The sequence below is a fragment of the Capra hircus genome, chromosome 23, assembly GCF_001704415.2.
Source record: "Capra hircus breed San Clemente chromosome 23, ASM170441v1, whole genome shotgun sequence".
Lineage (NCBI taxonomy): Eukaryota > Metazoa > Chordata > Mammalia > Artiodactyla > Bovidae > Capra > Capra hircus.
In genome coordinates this window covers 8,622,229-8,640,556 of record NC_030830.1, presented here as the reverse complement: position 1 = coordinate 8,640,556, position 18,328 = coordinate 8,622,229, and the positions used below count along the sequence as shown (strand labels likewise).

Here is an 18,328-nt window from a genome sequence, read left to right as displayed (position 1 = left end):
CTTGGAAAAGAAAAGGGAAAGATAAATAAAAAATGTTGGAAGTCACGTTTGTGCTGCAGCAGCAGTGCGAGCAGAAGAGTCAACTCCAGCGGCGGCGGCGGCGGCGGCGGCGGCGGCGGCAGCACCACAGCGAGGGCTCGCCGAGTCTCTTTTTTCCAAGCCCCCTAACCAATGAGATAGAGGCTATCCAGCCCAACTTTAAATGGACTCTGCTTTTATACAAGTTAGGGCTCCTCGGATAATTCCCCGCCGGACGCCAGCCGAAAACTCCCACAGCTGGGCCACCAGGAGCCCGCCTACTCCGGTGCCGACCGCCCCTGGCCCAGCCCAGAGGACCCTCACGGCCCCGTCGACGAGATACCCGAGAGGCCTCTACAAACCCTTCCAGGGCCACCCCGCAGGCATCGGTCCCACGCCAAGCCTAAGACTGGAATTGAGAGAGGCTCCCTAGCTCAATGCATGGCACGCTCGGTCGCTCCACCTCACCCCCTTTCCCCAGCTTGCCGCTCACCCCTCGGCCGCCACAACGCTAGCCCCCGCCACGCCTCGTGTCTACCTGTAGCCGGGCTGCTGGGTGCCAGTGCCCCAGGACTCCTGGCCCCGGGGAGAGCCGCCTATTCCCGGGGCACCTTAGAATGGTCCCCTTGATCTTCTGGAAGTTGTAGTCCCCCGACTACAAAATGGCTATGGCCATGAGCGCTGGGAACTACAATTCCCAGCCTGCCCCGCAAGCCTGTCACTCAACTCCCCTCCCCTCCTCCCCGCCCCCGCCCCCCTCGCCGGCCCTGCCAACAAACGCTTGGACGTGTCCCGCGTGTGACACTGAGCGAGGCTGGCTCGGGATTGGCCCGCAGAGCGTGTGGTCCGCGAGCGAGGAACTCCCCACGCCGGCCCGCCCCCGCCCCCGACCGCGGCCCCCCTTCCCCCGCGGCGGCCGGCCCCCTCCCCGCGCGCCCCGCCCCCACCCGCGGCGCGAACCGCCTGTGGAATCGAGGAATCGCGCGCGCGCCGCGCCGAGCGGCGGGGGAGGGACGCGCCGCGTCCCGGGGGAAGGCCTCGGAGCGTGGCGGCGCGGGGGGCGGTGTCGGCTAGGGGTTGGAGCCCGTCCTGAGGAAAACTGGGCCACGCACCAAGAGGAATCCTCGGTGCGAACTAGTTGATCGGCGGCGCCTGCTGCCTCGGCGGCACAGCCGGTGTCACCTCAGGACACCGCCTCGCGTCTCCACACGGAGCGTGCTGCGGTCGGGCTCGGGGGGAGCCCGAGGTCACCTCGCGGAAAGGCCACCTCCCGGCGCGGCACGCGGCCTGGCGGGCGAGAACGGCGTCGGGGGTGGGGGGACCCCAAAAGGGAAGCCCCGGCCGCCGCCTCCTACGAAAAAAAAAATCACCGTCTTTTAAGAGATCGCGCTGGATCTTGGCTGGTCCCGGCGTCTCTTGCGTCTGGAGTGCCTGTTAGCGAGGCTACAACGTTGAGGGGAAACGAGTGGAATATGGAGTCCGAGCCACACAGACCCGCACACCGCGAGGAAGCGTCTGGAACGCCGATTGCCGGGAATACCACCCGCGGTAGCCACGCGAGAACCCGCGTTCTACCTGCCTCTGCCCCCTGTTGTGCTCATTTAATCGTTGATCTAAATGAAGGAGGCGGTCCCGGTGTATCTCTTCGGCCTTCGCTTTATTAGCTACTTCAAGTCTCTCTTAGCCAGTCTGCATTGTTAATTTCCTTATTCGCACCGTATATGTAGAGCAGTGATGTTTTAAAGGATCTCCTCTCGGGCAGTTCTTTTAAGAAACGAGAAGTGAAATTAAGTACGCCTTCATACTCATTCCTATACATTCAATTCTCCTTCCCATCCCCTAGATTCTCCTTATGTCGGAAGTATCATAATCGTTAGGTTTTATCCGCAGCAGTGTTTGAAGTGTTTGAGGAGTGTCTAGAAAGGTCTCAGAAACTGGGAGACCTGTCACACCACCCAGGGCCCTTTCCTAAAAGGTACGGGATGGCCTTTCTGAGCTGGTCGATTTCCTCATCAACAAATTAGTGGTCATCACATCTTATGGAGTGGATTATGTAATAGTGTTAGCCCAGCTAAAAAACAGACACGTTATTAAAAGATTTCCGTAAATCAGATAAAGTTTTGCCTTTGCTGCACAGCATGGTATGCTGGATCTTAGTTCCCTGATCAGGGATGGAACCCGTGGCCCTGAAGTGGAATCACAGTCCTAACGGTTGGGCCGCAGGGGAATTCTCAATAAAGTGCTATTTTAAAATGCTTTTTAATTATGACTTTACCTTTTTTTAAAAGATCTGCTTTCAAAATTGAAATAATGTGTCATATGTTGATTTCAGTCATAAAAATAAATGACCTTCTGTGCCTTCATATGGCACATATCCTGAAGGACCCAATAGAACAGATTCCATTTTTCCACACTGGCCACCCAAGTGACTTTATACAAGTGACTTTTTACAATGAGGTGGTTTCAAGAGACTTTCTGATTATTATGACCTGTATACTGGCAGCCTCCACTTCACACTCAGGGTTTTAGCCAGCTCTCAGGAGGTTTAATGTCAGATCTGCCCTTCCTCAGGCAAAATTCTTAAGAACAAAGGTGGGTTTCTTCTAGGTTCTCTCAGCTAGCCTCTGAGGCTAGGCTTCTCCATCCCCAGGCGGAGAACTCCCCTGCTGAGCTACCAACTCCAGGTCACCACATAAAAACCATTCTAGTTGAGGCTGGAGGGCAAGCGAAAGGAAGGAATTTGCTCATTTCCAAAAGATTTGGATAACATTCATGTTGTTTTCCCTGAAAGGGAAAATAGACTGGTCTTTTTAGGGGTTGAAAGCCTTTCCTGTTCTGGAAGCAACTGTCTCCTGATGAACTTCCTTTTACCTTTCCTGTCTTTTTACCCCTCTTTTTCGTCCTCTATCAGTGAATTATCACTCTTTCTCCTGATGATTTTAACCTCTTCCAGCACTTATCTTGACCTCTTCAAGTCGTGGTGTGAGGGATAGGAGGGTGGGGGAAGACCTCACTAGGTACAGTGTTGCTACAGGACCTACATGCCCCCACTGATCTCATCTGAAGACAGAACACTCAAAAGTCCTTTGTTAAGAAGCACACGGCTCAGTAGAAAAGGCAGACTCATGACTGACTATGATACCTCTGAAAAGTACTGTATTTGAACTATGAAAAGGTGGTAAAGGGAATACATTACTGAGGTGACCAGGAATGAAGGAGTTTTGAAGGATGAGTAGGAGTTCAGCAGTTTAAAGTATGCTAAGCAACTTTACTGCATTAAAAAAATAAAATCCTTGAGATCTAAAAAAAAAAAAAACACCACACTCATGCATGGGACTCAGTTTTCTTTAGAAGTAACCAAAGAGGAAACAGAGGTGAAGAGGAGCCTGAACGAGAAAGGATCTGCATGCCACGTTGGACTTTGCCTGTAAGCTAAAAAGAAGCTCAGAAGGATTTTCACTAGAGGGATAAAGCGGCTTTGCGTGTTTGAAAAGTGATTCTGATTGTGAGAGATGAAGTTGAGGATTGAGGAAAAGAGAGGCAGGAAGAGCTAGAAACCAGTTGCAATGTACTAGTATAAATAAGATGAGAAATGGTTATGATCTGAATAGAGCAGCAGAGGAAAGAGCAGAGAGAGCAGAGAACAGGTTGAGAAATATTTAGAATGTCAAAAGTCAACAGGACTTGGGAACTGGTTAGCTGGAGGGAATGGTGACTAATGGGGCAGAGTCTAAATATCATTCCTTTAATCTTACCTTTTATACTCTTAATTAGGTCAATTATCCATCATAGGAAGACTGGGAACATGATGGATGTGAAAGAGGAAGAGGTAACAAATCAGACAGGAATAGAAGCAGGCCCTTACTATTCTGGGTACACATCTGTATGAGCAACCATACTGAATCAAGCAGTCTAGCCCTCCACTTGATTTCCTATAAGAAACGACAAGGAAATAATTAAAAAGTTAATAAAGACCAAGGACAGAAGAATAATGCACAGTCCTACATTATATGCATATTGAAACTTCCCTCTTAATGCAAGGAATGACACAAGTTATCCTAGGTGCTTTCAAACATGAATCAACTCCAAGTTTCTCCTAAGAAACAACTCAGGGTTTATCTTCTGCAGAAATCCTGCCTTAACAGCCCATCTTCCCCTACTGCCCTCTGTATAAGATACTTACATGCTTAGATTCTCCAATTTTGTCTTATATTCCCATCTCCTCTCCAAATAAAGAAATAAGCTTTTTAAAATCAGAGACCATGTTGTCTACTTCTCATATTCTCTCTAAAGCTCAGGAAACTTCTCAGAATTTGGAAGTGTCCAGTAATGCTTACTAATGTATATTTCACCCAAACTATGCCTGACTATTTAAAATTTGGCAGCCACTTAGTCTGTTGACTTATCATCTCCAATTCTGTTTTGAAGCACCACTGTTTTTCCTCTTTCAGTATCCAAATTCAACATAGTGCTGTATACTCCTTAAGGCCCCAGCTCGTCTTACCTCCAGTTGAGCCTGGCTCCTGGGCTTCCTCACTCCTGAATTCTCATTGCCCCTGTTACTTCAGCCACATTTTTTAAAAATAAAAATTACAGGGACTTTGCTGGTGGTCCAATGGGTAGGACTCTGAACTCTCAATGCAGGCGCCCTGGGTTCAATCCCTGGCCAGGGAACTAGATCCCACAAGCATGCCACAACTACAAAAGTCCACAGGCTGCCCGGAAGAGCCTGAGTGCCACAACTAAGGCCCAGCGCAGCCAAAATAAATTATTTTCAAAACAATAATAATTATATGTATTTAAGGTATGAGACGATGTTTGGGTATGCAAATCCATTTTGAAATGGCCGTTACAGTCAAGCTAATTAACATATCCCTCATCTCAAATGGTTACCTTCAGCCCCATTTTTGAGCTTTTAAATTTTGCTCCACATCATCTTGTTTTCTGATTATATCATTTGTATGTCTCACCTCATTAGACTGAAAATTTCATGGGGCCATGTTTTGTCTCATACTGAGGCAGCCGTTGGGCAATAATGTCCATCACTGGGTGGGAATCAGATATTCCTAACATTAATCCTGAGTGACCTTAAGCCATTCATTTTACCCCTGTGGGCCTTCACTTCATCATACATAAAATGAAAGGGTTAAATTCAGTTATCACCAAAGAAATTTCTGGATCCAACCTGCTCTAATCCTACCTTGACCTTTGGACTATGCTTCCTTGTTCCCCTCTCAGTGCTGGCCCCCCCAGGTAGACTTAAATACATTGTTAGGTAAGGATTACTAGGGCAAATATCTTTATATACTTATACACAATTAATTGGCTAATACAACCTTATATTTCTCTGTGATATCTGATGATACCTCATTTATATAGCTTGTTATAGTGCTTAAAGAACAATCAATAATAATATAGTTTAACCCATAAAACAACCCAGATTAACATGGGTCTTATCATCTTCACTCTTCCAATGTGAAAATGAAATATTAAGAGGTTCGGATTTGCTCAAAGTCATATAACGAGTAGGGTTGTACAGCCAGGAGTCAAACCCTGGCCTCTTGCCTCCATATCCTGTGTGTAGGCCACCTCCCTCGTTTTCAAAAATGTGATTCAAGACACATTATTCCATGAAATGTTACCAGGTACTGAAAGCAAAGGATTCTTTGAGGAAAAGATTTGGAATTTCTAACTTACCCAAAGGTACTTTATTGTAGAGTTTAAAATCCCTAAGAGGCATATAGTTTTCCAAACTACCTTGGCCACAGAAGCCTTCTTTTTTTTTTTAAGGAGCTGGTATCCATGTAACAGTCTCAGAGACATGCTTCACCCAATGTGATGAATTTATGCTTCAGAAGTGATTGCTGACAATAATTCTTATCTAAGTGACTGAATCCTTTATGTGAAGTTTCTAATTTTATATAGGTCTATCTTGGTATGTAGGGAGAAGAGAGTTAGGAGGAGGGATATACAAAATAATCTTTGACTGACATCAGGTTTATAAATAACTATAAGCCAGTGTACTTAGAAGGTGGGGGCTTCTATTGAGAGAAGGTAGAACAGCTATTTCAAGCTGAGATTTGCAAGAGTATTTTAAAACACACTGGGAGGTAAACTGAGAAGTAACCAGCCTTCTTAAGAGTGAGTGATGTCAAGGAGACATTAGTTCTTTTTGTTATTCGCTGCTTCCTGTCCCTGAATTTACAGTCTTATTTGTTAAGCTTCAGTTAAATGCCAGAGCACAAACCAGACAAAATAAAATGATATTTTATCCTGGTTGAGAGTGGACCTCGTTTAGACAAATCACTGAAAGTCCTTGGTTCTTTGGATTTTCTAAAAAATTCTGGACTATCATTACTATTCTGCTTAGATTATGTCTTGTGTTATTGAAAGAGAGCTGGCCCCGATTCAGAAACTCTCTGGTAAGGCAGCCAAGACGGGAAACCTGCAGTTCCTAAAAATAGAAGTTACTGTTTATAATAATAGTGCACTCTGTGTTTGGGGGGAAGAAATCATATTGGTGATCAAGGAAACCACAGGGAATCATGATGAGGAAACTGAGGCAGAGAGAATTACAAGTAGGCAGGGAAAGAGGGAAGGAATTGCATTAACCAAGATCCCTTCTGTTGCAATTAAATGAAGCCCAGATGAAAAAGTTAAGGGAAAAAAGGGGGCGGAGGGGTTTGCTTCATCTGACTGAGGTGTCCAGATTCCTAGTTTCAGGGCTACTAATGATGTTCTCATCTCCCCTGCCTCCTTCCTGCTTCTTCTCCCTCTATTCATCTCAGCAGCTCTTTCTTCTCTCAGCAGTTGGTGAAGATGGCTCCAAAGAAAACTTGTTTCTCACCATGGACATGGGCTGGAGCATGATGTGTTATCAGGAGAGGTGGGAGAAAAACATTCTGGGCGGCAGAAAAGCGGTAGCAATCACAGCCTACCAAAGGAATCATCAGTTCTTCGCTTTGTCAGGGCTGCAGAAGGGAGGGAGGTAGGAAAAAAAAGTATCAGTTCACCATCAGAAACCTAGAGGTGCATTTGATTCGAGACCAGTCCAGCTCAGCCCCCAGGCTACATCCTCTCCTTCACCCCAACTTCCACAGTTTGAGGTTTTCACAGACACATAGTCGAAATGCTGGTTAATATCCATATCAGACGCTCTGCCCACGGCTCCATGTGCTGCTAAGCAAAAACAGATCCTATCTCCTGCAAAATTGTAACATCTGCAGAGATTATGTTCTTTTCTGAAATCTTAATGTTTCCAAAATCCCAGATTCATCCGTATTTTTGCAGAAACCCAGGACCATTTTTCTTTCTGATCGTACACACATACACACATAGAAGAGAATTGGACATCAGCAGTTACATTGTGACTAGAAATTAGTAGGTTATTTGTCTTTCAGTTGTCAAGCATTCATGAAAAAAAAAAAATTTGTTGAACAAAGGATATAAAATTGAATAAAATGAACCCTGTCCTCAAAACACACATACTAAGCACTAAGAGTCTTCCCTCATGAAAGGAATGTCAGGGGAGACATTTGAAGGAAGTAGGGGGCTTCTGGGCTCTACTCAGCTGAGGGCTGGCCATGAGCTGCTCAGGTCCTGAGCCCCCCAGCAAACTACAGAAGAGACCCCGTTCCTTAACTCCACTCCATCCTCAAGAATCCAGGTCGGCCTCCCCTCCCTTTATTTCCCCCTTTCCTTTGCGCTTTCACTTGTTCATTGATTGACTCACTCGTTTGTTCATTCTTTCCCCCAAAGAGTACCCAGTGCCTGCTTAGATTGCTCCTCTGACTCTGCGCTGTCCCCTCTCTGATTCCTTGCGGTTCTCCTGAGGGAGCCAAGTAAAGCCCAAGAGTCCTCAGATGTGAAGGCACCTGGGGTGTGGAAAAGGGAGGCGGCGCTGAACCCAGGTGAAGCCCAGGAAACCCAGGACAAGGACAAGGGACCCACGTTGTCAGAATCTGGCCTTTATTACTACAGAATGACAGTGCCTTTTTGTGTCCATGTGTACATGTGCGTGAGATAAGGGAGGTGAGGGGCTTTCAAACAGTGTGCAGTATCTTGGAAGGTTTTAGGCATTTATAGTTGTAGACAAAGACAAAGAGGAAAAACTATACCATCAAGGTGATTATTTAATATAGTAGAACTGACAGGTGAGATTATACTAGGAATCTGAAGGCTTGGGGCTCAGTCTCAGTTCTTTTGTGACCTTGGACAAGTCACTTTGCTAGGCCTTACTTTCTTGTGAAGAAGGAGACTGTGGGTTAAATGCCCTCCCAAATCTACTATTCTATGATTCTATACAAATCAATACTAATCTGAGTAATTTATAATCAGACTAATTTTACACATGGTTCATGTTGAAAATTTTAAGTACAGCAGTAAATTCTTACATAGATGCACACTGCAAAAATTGTGAGCAACAGGTCATGCTGTATTCCTGATATATGAACAGCCATGCTTATCAAAAACCTATGAAAAGATAGACAGACTGACAGGTTGGTAGATAGTCACAGGTCGCGCTGAAGGCACTCTGTTTGGGTCAGTATGTTTGAAGAGGAGATTAGGGTCCCCACTGATAGGAGAATCCTTATCACCCAAGCGACTTGGAACCCAGACTAGGTCCCAAGAAATTCTCTCAACCTAGAGGGCAGGAAAAACCAGGAGGAAAGAGCCTAGATTTTCTGAAATGACTACAGCACAGACCCTTGGAAATTTCTCAGCCATGTTTATTGATTTAAGTTTTGGCTGTGCGGGGTCTTTACTGCCCTGTGGGTTTTTCTCTAGTTGTGGGGAGCAGGGACTACCCTCTAGGTGGGGTGTGTGGGGCTTTTCACTGGCGTGGCTTCAAGGTGCGAGGACTTCAGTAGTTGCAGCACGTGGACTCAGTAGTTGTAGCTCCCAGGCTCTAGAGAACAGGCTCAATAGTTGCGGCACACAGGCTTAGTGGCTCTGAGACATGTGAAATCTTCCTGAATCAGGGATCAAACCTGTGTCTCCTGCCTTGGCAGGCAGATTCTTTACTGCTGAGCCACCAGGGAAGCCCTCAGCCATGTTAATATGCCTGCAGCTGTCCCAGGCTTCTCCAGGCCTGAGACATGATCAGAATCTCCTTCCTTATACTCTCCATTTACCCACTTACAAGGTACCTAGCCCTTACCTAGCTAAGTACCTCCATATGGTACATAAATGCCTCTGAAATAAATGAATGGAATTTGACACTGTGCCAGCGATCGCTTTGTTCACAAATAATTCTCTGCATCTGGAGTGCTCTTTCAAAAGAGGTCAGCTCGCACCAAGAAGTTGCAATTATTGAGGAAGTGAAACTGATTGACAAGTGCCACTTAAGAGATCTCCATTTTACTTCGCAGCCAGCACTTCTCTTGTGAAATGGCCAAAGAGGAGAGAGGACGGAATGAAACATTTCATGTTCCTTCAGTAATATAACACGCCCAGACATTTTCATAAAGCGAGTCTAAAACTCAAGATCGGTGTGGATATATTCATCTGACAAATGATACTTGTCTGCTGTTGTTATGGACTGAATTGTGTCCTCGACAAAAATTACAATGTTGAAGTTCTAATCATCAGTATTTCAGAATGTGACTGTATTTGGAGATAGAACCTAAGTGAGGTAATTAAGTTAAAACGAGGTCATTACAGTGGTCCCCAATCCAGCAAAACAGGTGTACTTATCAGAAGAGGAAATTAGGACACAGATACAAAGAGGGAAGACCATGTGAACACAAAGGGAAAAGACAGTCGTCTACACGCCAAGGAGAGAGTTTCAGAAGAAGACACCCTGGGGACTTCCCTAGTGCTCCAGTGGTTAAGATGCTCTTCTCCTAATGCAGGGGGCCCAGGCTCAATCCCTGGTTAGGGAGCTAGATTCCACTTATCACAACTAAGAGTTCACAAGTCACAACTGAAAAAGATCCCCTGCAATGAAGACCTGGCGCAGCCAAAAACATAAACATAATAAGTAAATGCTTTAAAAAAGAAGACGATGAGAATATGTGGGCAGACGCCTTGGTCTTAGACTTTTAGTTTCCAGGATGTTGTTGTTGTTCAGCTGCTCAGTTGTATCGACTCTTTGTGACCCCATGGACTGCAGCACGCCAGGCTTCCCTGTCCTTCGCTATCTCCCAGAGTTTGTTCAGACTCATGTCCATTGAACTGATGATGCCATCCAACCATCTCATCCTCTGTCGCCCCCTTCTCCTGACACATAAGGACATACGTTTCTGTTGTTAAGCCAACCAGTCTTTGGTACTTTGTTAGAGCAGGCCCAGCAAATTAATATAGTTACCTTGTAAATTTTACCTTTCAAATGAAAATGACCAGTGCCCCAAAGGGCCTGAGGTTGAGTTGTTTTTCTTGTAATGGCAATAGGCCGTAAGGCTCTCTGGTGGCATCCACTTCCCCTGTGACATGAGTTTACAAGATGAGTAAGTGAAATTAAGATACGCTATAGATGGCACTCCTAGAACCTGATCTCTTAGCCACAGCCCACTGGATCCAAAGATTTACAACTTCCTGGGGTACGCAAGTGTGGGGCTTGGGGCAGGGTAGGGAGAAGGGATGAGGCGTCTCAGGCTTCCAGGACTGCTGCCCAAGCATGGGTCCGATATCCACAGCTGCGACAAGGGCCTCCCTTCTATAAAACTGCCTGTCCCCTCCAGCTTTCATGCTAGGTTCCTGCTTTTCCCCAGGATCTAGCACTTGCAACTGGCTGAGAGTTTCTTCTCCTAAAGAATGGGGAAAGACGAGTTTCAAAAATACACTGAATGTCTTTTTCTGCCTAAAAAATTTTCTTCTCTTCCCCCAATTTTTAAATAAAGAAGCAGCCAAAGAATTTGACTCTGCTGGTTTCGTAGATGGGTTTATATTGTAGTAGGATTATGTAAGCTCAACTTCAATTTTTATAACAGTCATCAATAATTTTGAGGGATTTCCCTGGTGGCCCAGTGGTTAGGACTCTGTGCTTCCACCATAGGGGCACAGGTTCAGTCCCTGATTGGAGAACTAAGATCCTGCATGGTGAGTGGAGCAGCTAAAAAAATCAAATAAAATTTTTTTAATATATAGTTTAGAAAAAATAATCATTTTGAAAGCCCAAGATAATGCTTTACAAAGGTAACTGGCTTGTTATTTATCCAGGGCCCAAATCATTATTTAGGTGAAGAGAGGGCACTTAAAATATCTCCCTTCTTAAATCTAAGGTCAAGGTTGACCACAGATCATTTGCTGCCCTTTTTAGGTAGTGAATTGACCCACATACTTTAGAGTACTACCATTAGAATATCATGTTTTTAGAAAATATTTATTTATTTGGCTGAGCTACGTCTTACTTACGGGTTTCCCTGGTGGCTCAGAGGTTAAAGCGTCTACCTACAATGCAGGAGATGTGGGTTTGATTCCTAGGTTGGGAAGATCCCCTGGAGAAGGAAATGGCAACCCACTCCAGTATTCTTGCCTGGAGAACCCCATGGACGGAGGAGCCTGGTGGGCTACAGTCCACGGGGTCACAAAGAGTCAGACATGACTGTAGTTATGGCATATGAACTCTTAGTTGTAGGATGTAGGATCTATTTCCCTGACCCGGGATCAAACCTGGGCCTCCTGCACTGGGAGTGAAGAGTTTAGTCACTGGACCACCAGGGAAGTCCCTGGAATATCATTCTTAAAAAGAAAAGAACATTTCTCCTGTTGGGATAAGGCACTCTAAGATCTAGGGATCTATTATTTTTAAACAAAGATTCTATGAGAGAATTATTACACTATTTTGTCAGTCATTAATATGTTATCATAAATTAAGTATCAGAGATTAGCAAACCAGACTTCCAGCAAGGTCAAAGGAAACAAAATAAGGAAATGTTGATATGTATGATACTTTCAATAAAGTATCCTTCATAACACATCATTCTTATCAACAAAATGGATCAAATCGTCCTATGCCCTATTATGGATTTTGAGAGAGGCAAACATTAGAAATACAAAAGCCAACTGAAAGGAAAAACCACATAGAAACACAGATATCATTGTAGACCTCCTGTAGTACGTGACACAGAAAGAAGAGTCCTTTGTATTAGGAAGAAAAGTCATTTATTATGGATTCTTTTTTAAAAAATATATTCCCCATAGCTCACATGGTAAAGAATCTGCCTGCAATGCAGGAGACCAGGGTCCAATCCCTGGGTCAGGAAGATCCTCTGGAGACGGGAATGGCAATCCATTCCAGTGTTCTTGCCTGGAGAATCCCATGGACAGAGGAGCCTGGCAGGCTACAGTCTGGGGATTTGCAAAGAGTCGGACACGACTGAGCGACTAACACACACAACACGTTCACTTATTTGTCTCTTGGCAGCACTGGGTATTCATTGCTTTTGCTTGGGCTTCTTCTAGTTGCAGTGAGCGGGGGCTACTCTTTGTTGTGATACATGGGCTTCTCATGGCAGCGACTGCCCTGGTTGTGAAGCATAAGCCCTAGGTGCGAGAGCTCCATAGTTGCAGCGTGTGGGCACACAGGCACAGTAGTTGAGGCTCTCAGGGCTCTAGAGCGCAGGCTTAGTGGTTGTGGCATATGGGCTGAGTAGCTCTGCAGCATGTGGGATCTTCCTGGACCAGCGATCAAACACATGTGCCCTTCATTGGCAGGCAGAATCATACACTCTATGCCACCAGGGAAGTTCTATTATGGATTCTTGAGCCTAAGTTCATGAGTGACAGCCCTGACCAGGAATGGTTGGATCCAGGAAAGAGTCTACCTTTCAGGTTGGTTTATCTAAAACTTCCCCAGTATTATCACTGAAAGTGCTGGGCCCACCATCAAGGGTGGGTCACCCCAGCTTAGAAAGACAGTCAAGACCGTAAACTCCAAGAGGGCAGAAATTTTGTTCTCCTCTTGACTATACATGCAAATGAAGGGTGGAACAGTTCCTCAATCAAAATTTTCATTATGATGCAATCAATGGATGTCCCTGAACAAAGACCATTCCCATCGTACCCATTTCTCTGAAGACTTCGGGGAAAAGCGTGACATAAATCCCAGATACCAGGGAGTGTCATTCCTTTGGCCTCTCTGGTCCACAAAGGAGTCTTTCTTCAACTGTATTACCTTTCCAGGACCCCCAGGAAACTCTTGCAATTCTTGTCAGTCTTAGCCAAACACAGAAGTCTCGGAACTGACCTGGAGGTGACTCCTGCACAGCTGGGACTTTAAAACCAGCTGCCGAGGGGAATCATGGGAGTGGCAGACCTTCCCAAATCCAAGGTTAATAGGCTGTGAATTGTACTCTCTTCGCTTCAGAAGTTGTTTTAACCTGCTTGAGGAGGAGAAGAAAGTGGGGACAGCACCAGGGGCTAGAGGACAGCTGACAACAATGCTCTCTGCTCTCCTCACCCCTGCCTCTCCCCATTCACTTACTCCCCTCCTTCCTGAAAGCACCAAGCATTAGGATGTATATTAATAGTAGATATTTATACAGCCTACCCGATGTGAATTCAAATTTATTTCCAAGTCATTAGGGCCAATTACTCACCTTTGGGCCCTGTAATATCATTTGTTCCCTGCCAAATGGATTGTTTTTCCTGTCGCAAATGTGATAAATCCTGCAGAGTGCTGCTCAGTCATGTTTAAACTGATTCAGCTTGGTTCAGGGTTGGGGTGAATGAACGAGTGGATGAGTCATGAGGTGTAGAGCTCACTCATGATCCTTTTAATTCGAGAATTCCATGCTATTGAGGAGAATGGACCGACTTGGAAGACACTAGTCTGAATTCTGGTCCTATTTATTTCCTTTAATTTGACCAAGGCCTGAAAGAATGCAAATATTTTCTTTTGCCTTTATTTTGGCTGTGAAGGATCCAATTTTCTTTCTTCTCTAGCTTTCACAGATGTTTTAAATTACATTCTGTGTCTAACTGTGTGAGGATTTGAGGAGGTTAGAAAAACAATGATAAAATAGTCCCTGTCTTGTGGGAGATTGCAGTCTATCTGAAAGAAAAGATAGGCACACAAGAAAAAAAAAAAAAAACTGTCAACAATAAACTTAATTGTCCCCATGATTAGGTTTTGAGCACGGTCTTGTAATGGCAGCCCACGCCAGTATTCTTGCCTGGGAAATCACATGGCCAGAGGAGCCCGTCCATGGGGTTGCAAGAGACAGACAGGACTTAGTGCCTAAACAGCGACAGCCGTGACACACTGCATGCTGTCCCAGGCCAGCCCTACAAGAATCACTCGGGACTTAGAAGAATCCCAAATTCCTGGGTTCCCTACCCTATCCCAGGAAATGAAAATTTTAGGGGCAGGGCACAGCAATCTGTGTTTTAACAAGCCCTTCAGTGGATGTGATGCTTATCTTCTTGGGTAGATGTTTTACTTCCCAGAAGTTTGGGAGAGTAACGTGGAAAATGGAAAAGGATATGAACTGTCAATTCCTTTCTTGACTTCAGTTTCCCAAATTACCTAGTAAATCTCTGTATAAATAACTCTCTAAAACTGTAGTGGGTTTTTTTTTTTTTTTTTTTTTTTTTTTTTTTGGTGTGTGTGTTGTTTGCTTTTGGCAAGATCTCAAAACATAATTTATTGTGTTGACCTCATTACTTTTTTTTTTTTAATTTTTAAAAGATTGGCGTATAATTGCTTTACAATGTTATATTAGTTTCTGCTGTACAACAGTGTGAGTCGGCTATATATGTATACATATATCCTTTCCCTCTTGAGCCTCCCTCCCACCCCATAACTGTAGTTTAAAAAAAGAGAAAAAAATGAGATCATTGTGTTAATAGGCGTTTATTTGGGCTTCCCTGGTGGCTCAGGGGTAAAGAATTCGCCTGCTAACACATGAAACACAGGTTCCATCCTGATCTGGAAAGATCCCACATGCCAAGGAGCAACTAGGCCCGAGTACCACAGCCACTGAGCTTGTGCTCTAGAGCCTGGGGCGGGGGGCCACAGCTTCTGAGCCCACGTGTCGCAACTACCGAAGCCTGGTTGCCCTGCAGCCTGTGCTCTGCAACAAGAGAAGTCTACACGTCACAACTTGAGAAAGCCCATGGAGCAGTGAAGAACAAGCACAGCCAAAAATAAATAAATGAACTTTAAAAAAACGACATTTATTTGTGATTGTCTTAGCTCTCTTCATTAAGCTGTAAAGTCCATGAAGGCAGTTTCTTCTTTGCTAGTTTCTGCCCATCCCTTGACTGTATGCTGAAGATAAAAGTTTAATATAGTTCTTGCTGGATTGTATATTTCCATGATGTTATACTTCCCCATGATTTTCTAAATATATACTGTGCTGCTGTGCTTTGTCACCCAGTCATGTCAAATTCTTTGCGACCCTGTGGACTGCAGCCCGCAAGGCTCCTCTGTCCATGGGGATTCTCCAGGCAAGAATGCTGGAGTCGGTGGCCTTGCCCTCCTTCCGGGGATCTTCCCAACCCAGGGATCAAACCCAGGTCTCCCTCATTGCAGCCAGATTCTTTACCATCTGAGCCACCAGGCAAGCCCCCAATATTTACTAAGGGCCTATAATGTGCCTGATAATTGATAGTGACAGGAGTAAAAAGTCCCATAAAAATGACCCTTGCCCCAGTATCTAGTTGAAACAAAAATATACCCTCTAGAAAGATTAAAGAACAGCACAAGGCAACAGACAGCTAAGTACAAATAAAGATTTAGATTAGATTAAAGGCCATCGGATTCAGAAAAGGACAGAGAGTGATCCAGTGGGTGGAGAGGGGTAGAGCTCAAGCAGGGTTTCAGAAAACCCCACCGAGAGGGTTGGGCTGCCCAGAAATGGGGAAAGGGAGAGGAGGGCTGGAACAAAGGGGACTGGATGGCCTAGGGCAAGATGTGGACAGATTCTAGGAGCCTCAGGGTGAGCGCCTGCCCCACAGGTGCCTGCGCAGTTGGGAGAGGGTTAGAGTGGACAGAGTTGGAGTTAATCAGTTCCTTACTACAGAGCCAAGAATGGCAGCTCGGCTAAGAATTTTTCCCTTCGGTGTACGATTTCTTCTGTCTTGGAGGCAGGGCAGATAGGGGTAGACTGCGAGCCTTGTGTGTAAGGAATTGGAGGTTGGGAAGGAGAGAAGGAAAGGATACTTGGTCCCATTTATGGGCCTGAGATGGAAGAGCGCAGCTCCTCCCTGAAGAAGCTCAGTGATGCGAGGCCAAATATCCTACTTCACGCAGTGCCATCAAAACTACCGGAGCAGAGGTGGGGATTTCTAGTCTGGGTTATCAGGGAGGGCTTCCCGGAGGAAGGGACACCATAAGTGGAGTCCCTCAGTGGCTAACTGAGTGGAGTTAGCCAGGTGCAAAAGTGGACAGAGGAACAGCAGACACAGAGGCACCAAAGCAAGACAGAGCAGGGGGCAGTGCAGAAGTTACAAGCCAGTCAGTTGTCTTTGGCAAAGGTGAATATGAGCAATTGACCAGATGTGAGTCTTAGAAAGATGGACAGACAGGCGTGAGGTCGTGATGGAGTGATGGGTGGGCGTGGCCAGGACAGCAGTTTGAAGAGGCTACTTTTATGGGAGTCTGAACTGAGGTGACAGGCTAGCAGGGCATTTAGAGGGGTGAAGGGTGAAAGGCCAGACCCTGGGCAAGAAGAAGACTCTGGCAATGTCACAGAGCTTTTAAGCGGAAGAACCAGCAAGACTTGGTGTCAAGGGTTATGTGGGTGGAGGAACAGAAAAGGGCCAACATTTAAAATACATAGTTTTGGGGCGTCCCTGGTGGTCCATCAGTTAAGAACCCACCTTGCAATGCAGGGAACACCAGTTTGATTCCTGGTCTGGGGGGATCCCACATGCCTCAAGGCAGCTAAGCCCATACACCACCCCGGAGCCCATGCGCACCAACTGCTGAAGCCTACGCACCCTAGAGCCTGTGCTCTGCAACAAGAGAGCCCGCTGCAATGAGACGCCCGTGTGCCGCAGCTAGAGAAAGTCGGAGAGCAGCTCTGAAGACCCCGCTCAACCGAAAATAAGTAGATGTGAACAACAGCAGCAACAAAATGAAATATGTAGTCTTTTGAGCCTGGGCGGCTCAGAGAGCGCTGTTACTGCTGAGAGAAATAGGGAAGCTCAGAGGGGAAACCGGTTTTGGGGAGGAAATCGGGGGTGGGGGAAAGATGATTGTTTCACTTTTGGACGCGTTGTTTGTTCTCTTGCGCTGCTTTGTTTGGTTCCTATAGCTGTTTCTTCTTCCCTTAAAACTTAGTTTCAGTGCTTAGAGGTGGAGGGGGGAAAGAGCCCAGTTTTGTATTTTGTGCAAGATCGAGGTGAATCTATTTATACAACCTAAACTGACCCAAGGGCCGAAGGGATCAATGAACAACCCAGTGGTTCCAGGTTTTCAGCGCCAGGTGCCAAGGTGAGGAGCTGCACGGTGGAAGTGCTACCCGATGTTTCTGTCTTGTCATCCCAGCCACCGGGGAAGGGAGGCTTGGGCCCCTCACATGGTTGTCTGGCTTTTGTTTTTCTCAGGAGTCCTTATTCAAAGCATCAGGACTTCCCGATGGAGCTGTCAGAGGAGATCGTGGGTCTGTCATCCCAGGCCGTCCTGGCTCAGCTTCCTCGTGTGTGCGTGCTCAGTCCTGCCCAACGCTTTTGCGGCCCCATGGACTGTAGCCCCGGAATCAAGACTGCCGGGAGAAATATCAACCTCAGATACCCCGAAGACACCACCCTTACTGCAGAAAGTGAAGAACAACTAAAGAGCCTCTGATGAAAGTGAAAGAGGAGAGTGAAAAAGTTGGCTTAAAGCTCAACATTCAGAAAACTAAGATCATGGCACCCTGGCCCATCACTTCATGGGAAATAGACAAGGTAACAATGGAAACCGTGACAGACTTTATTTTTGGGGGGCTCCAAAATCACTGCAGATGGTGACTGCAGCCATGAAATTAAAAGATGCTTTCTCCTTGGAAGAAAAGCTATGACCAGCCTAGACAGCATACTAAAAAGCAGAGACATTACTTTGCTGACAAAAGTCTGTTTAGTCAAAGCTGCGGTTTTCCAGTAGTTATGTATGGATGTGAGAGTTGGACTATAAAGAAAGCTGAGCGCCAAAGAATCAGTGGTTTTGAGCTGTGGTGTTGGAGAAGACTCTTGAGAGTCCCTTGAATTGCAAGATCAAACCAGTCCATCCTAAAGGAAATCAGTCCTAAATATTGATTGGAAGGAGTGATGCTGAAGCTGAATCTCCAATACTTTGGTCACCTGATGCGAAGACATGACTCATTAGAAAAGACCCTGATGCTGGAAAAGATTGAAGGCAGGAGGAGAAGCGGGTGACAGA

The 18,328-nt window shown here is 45.8% G+C and overlaps 1 protein-coding gene across 2 annotated transcripts in view; it reads right to left on the bottom strand.

Annotated features, from left to right (window-relative positions):
- JARID2 (jumonji and AT-rich interaction domain containing 2) overlaps window positions 1-673 on the bottom strand; it is a 230,157-nt gene extending 229,484 nt beyond the window's left edge. Inside the window, exon 1 of one of the 2 annotated variants that reach the window (XM_018038767.1) lies at window positions 557-673. The gene's annotated coding sequence lies outside the window, so the exon portion shown is untranslated. Of the gene's footprint in view, window positions 1-46; window positions 468-556 lie in introns of those variants that run through there. The other variant, XM_018038765.1, reaches the window with a different exon arrangement.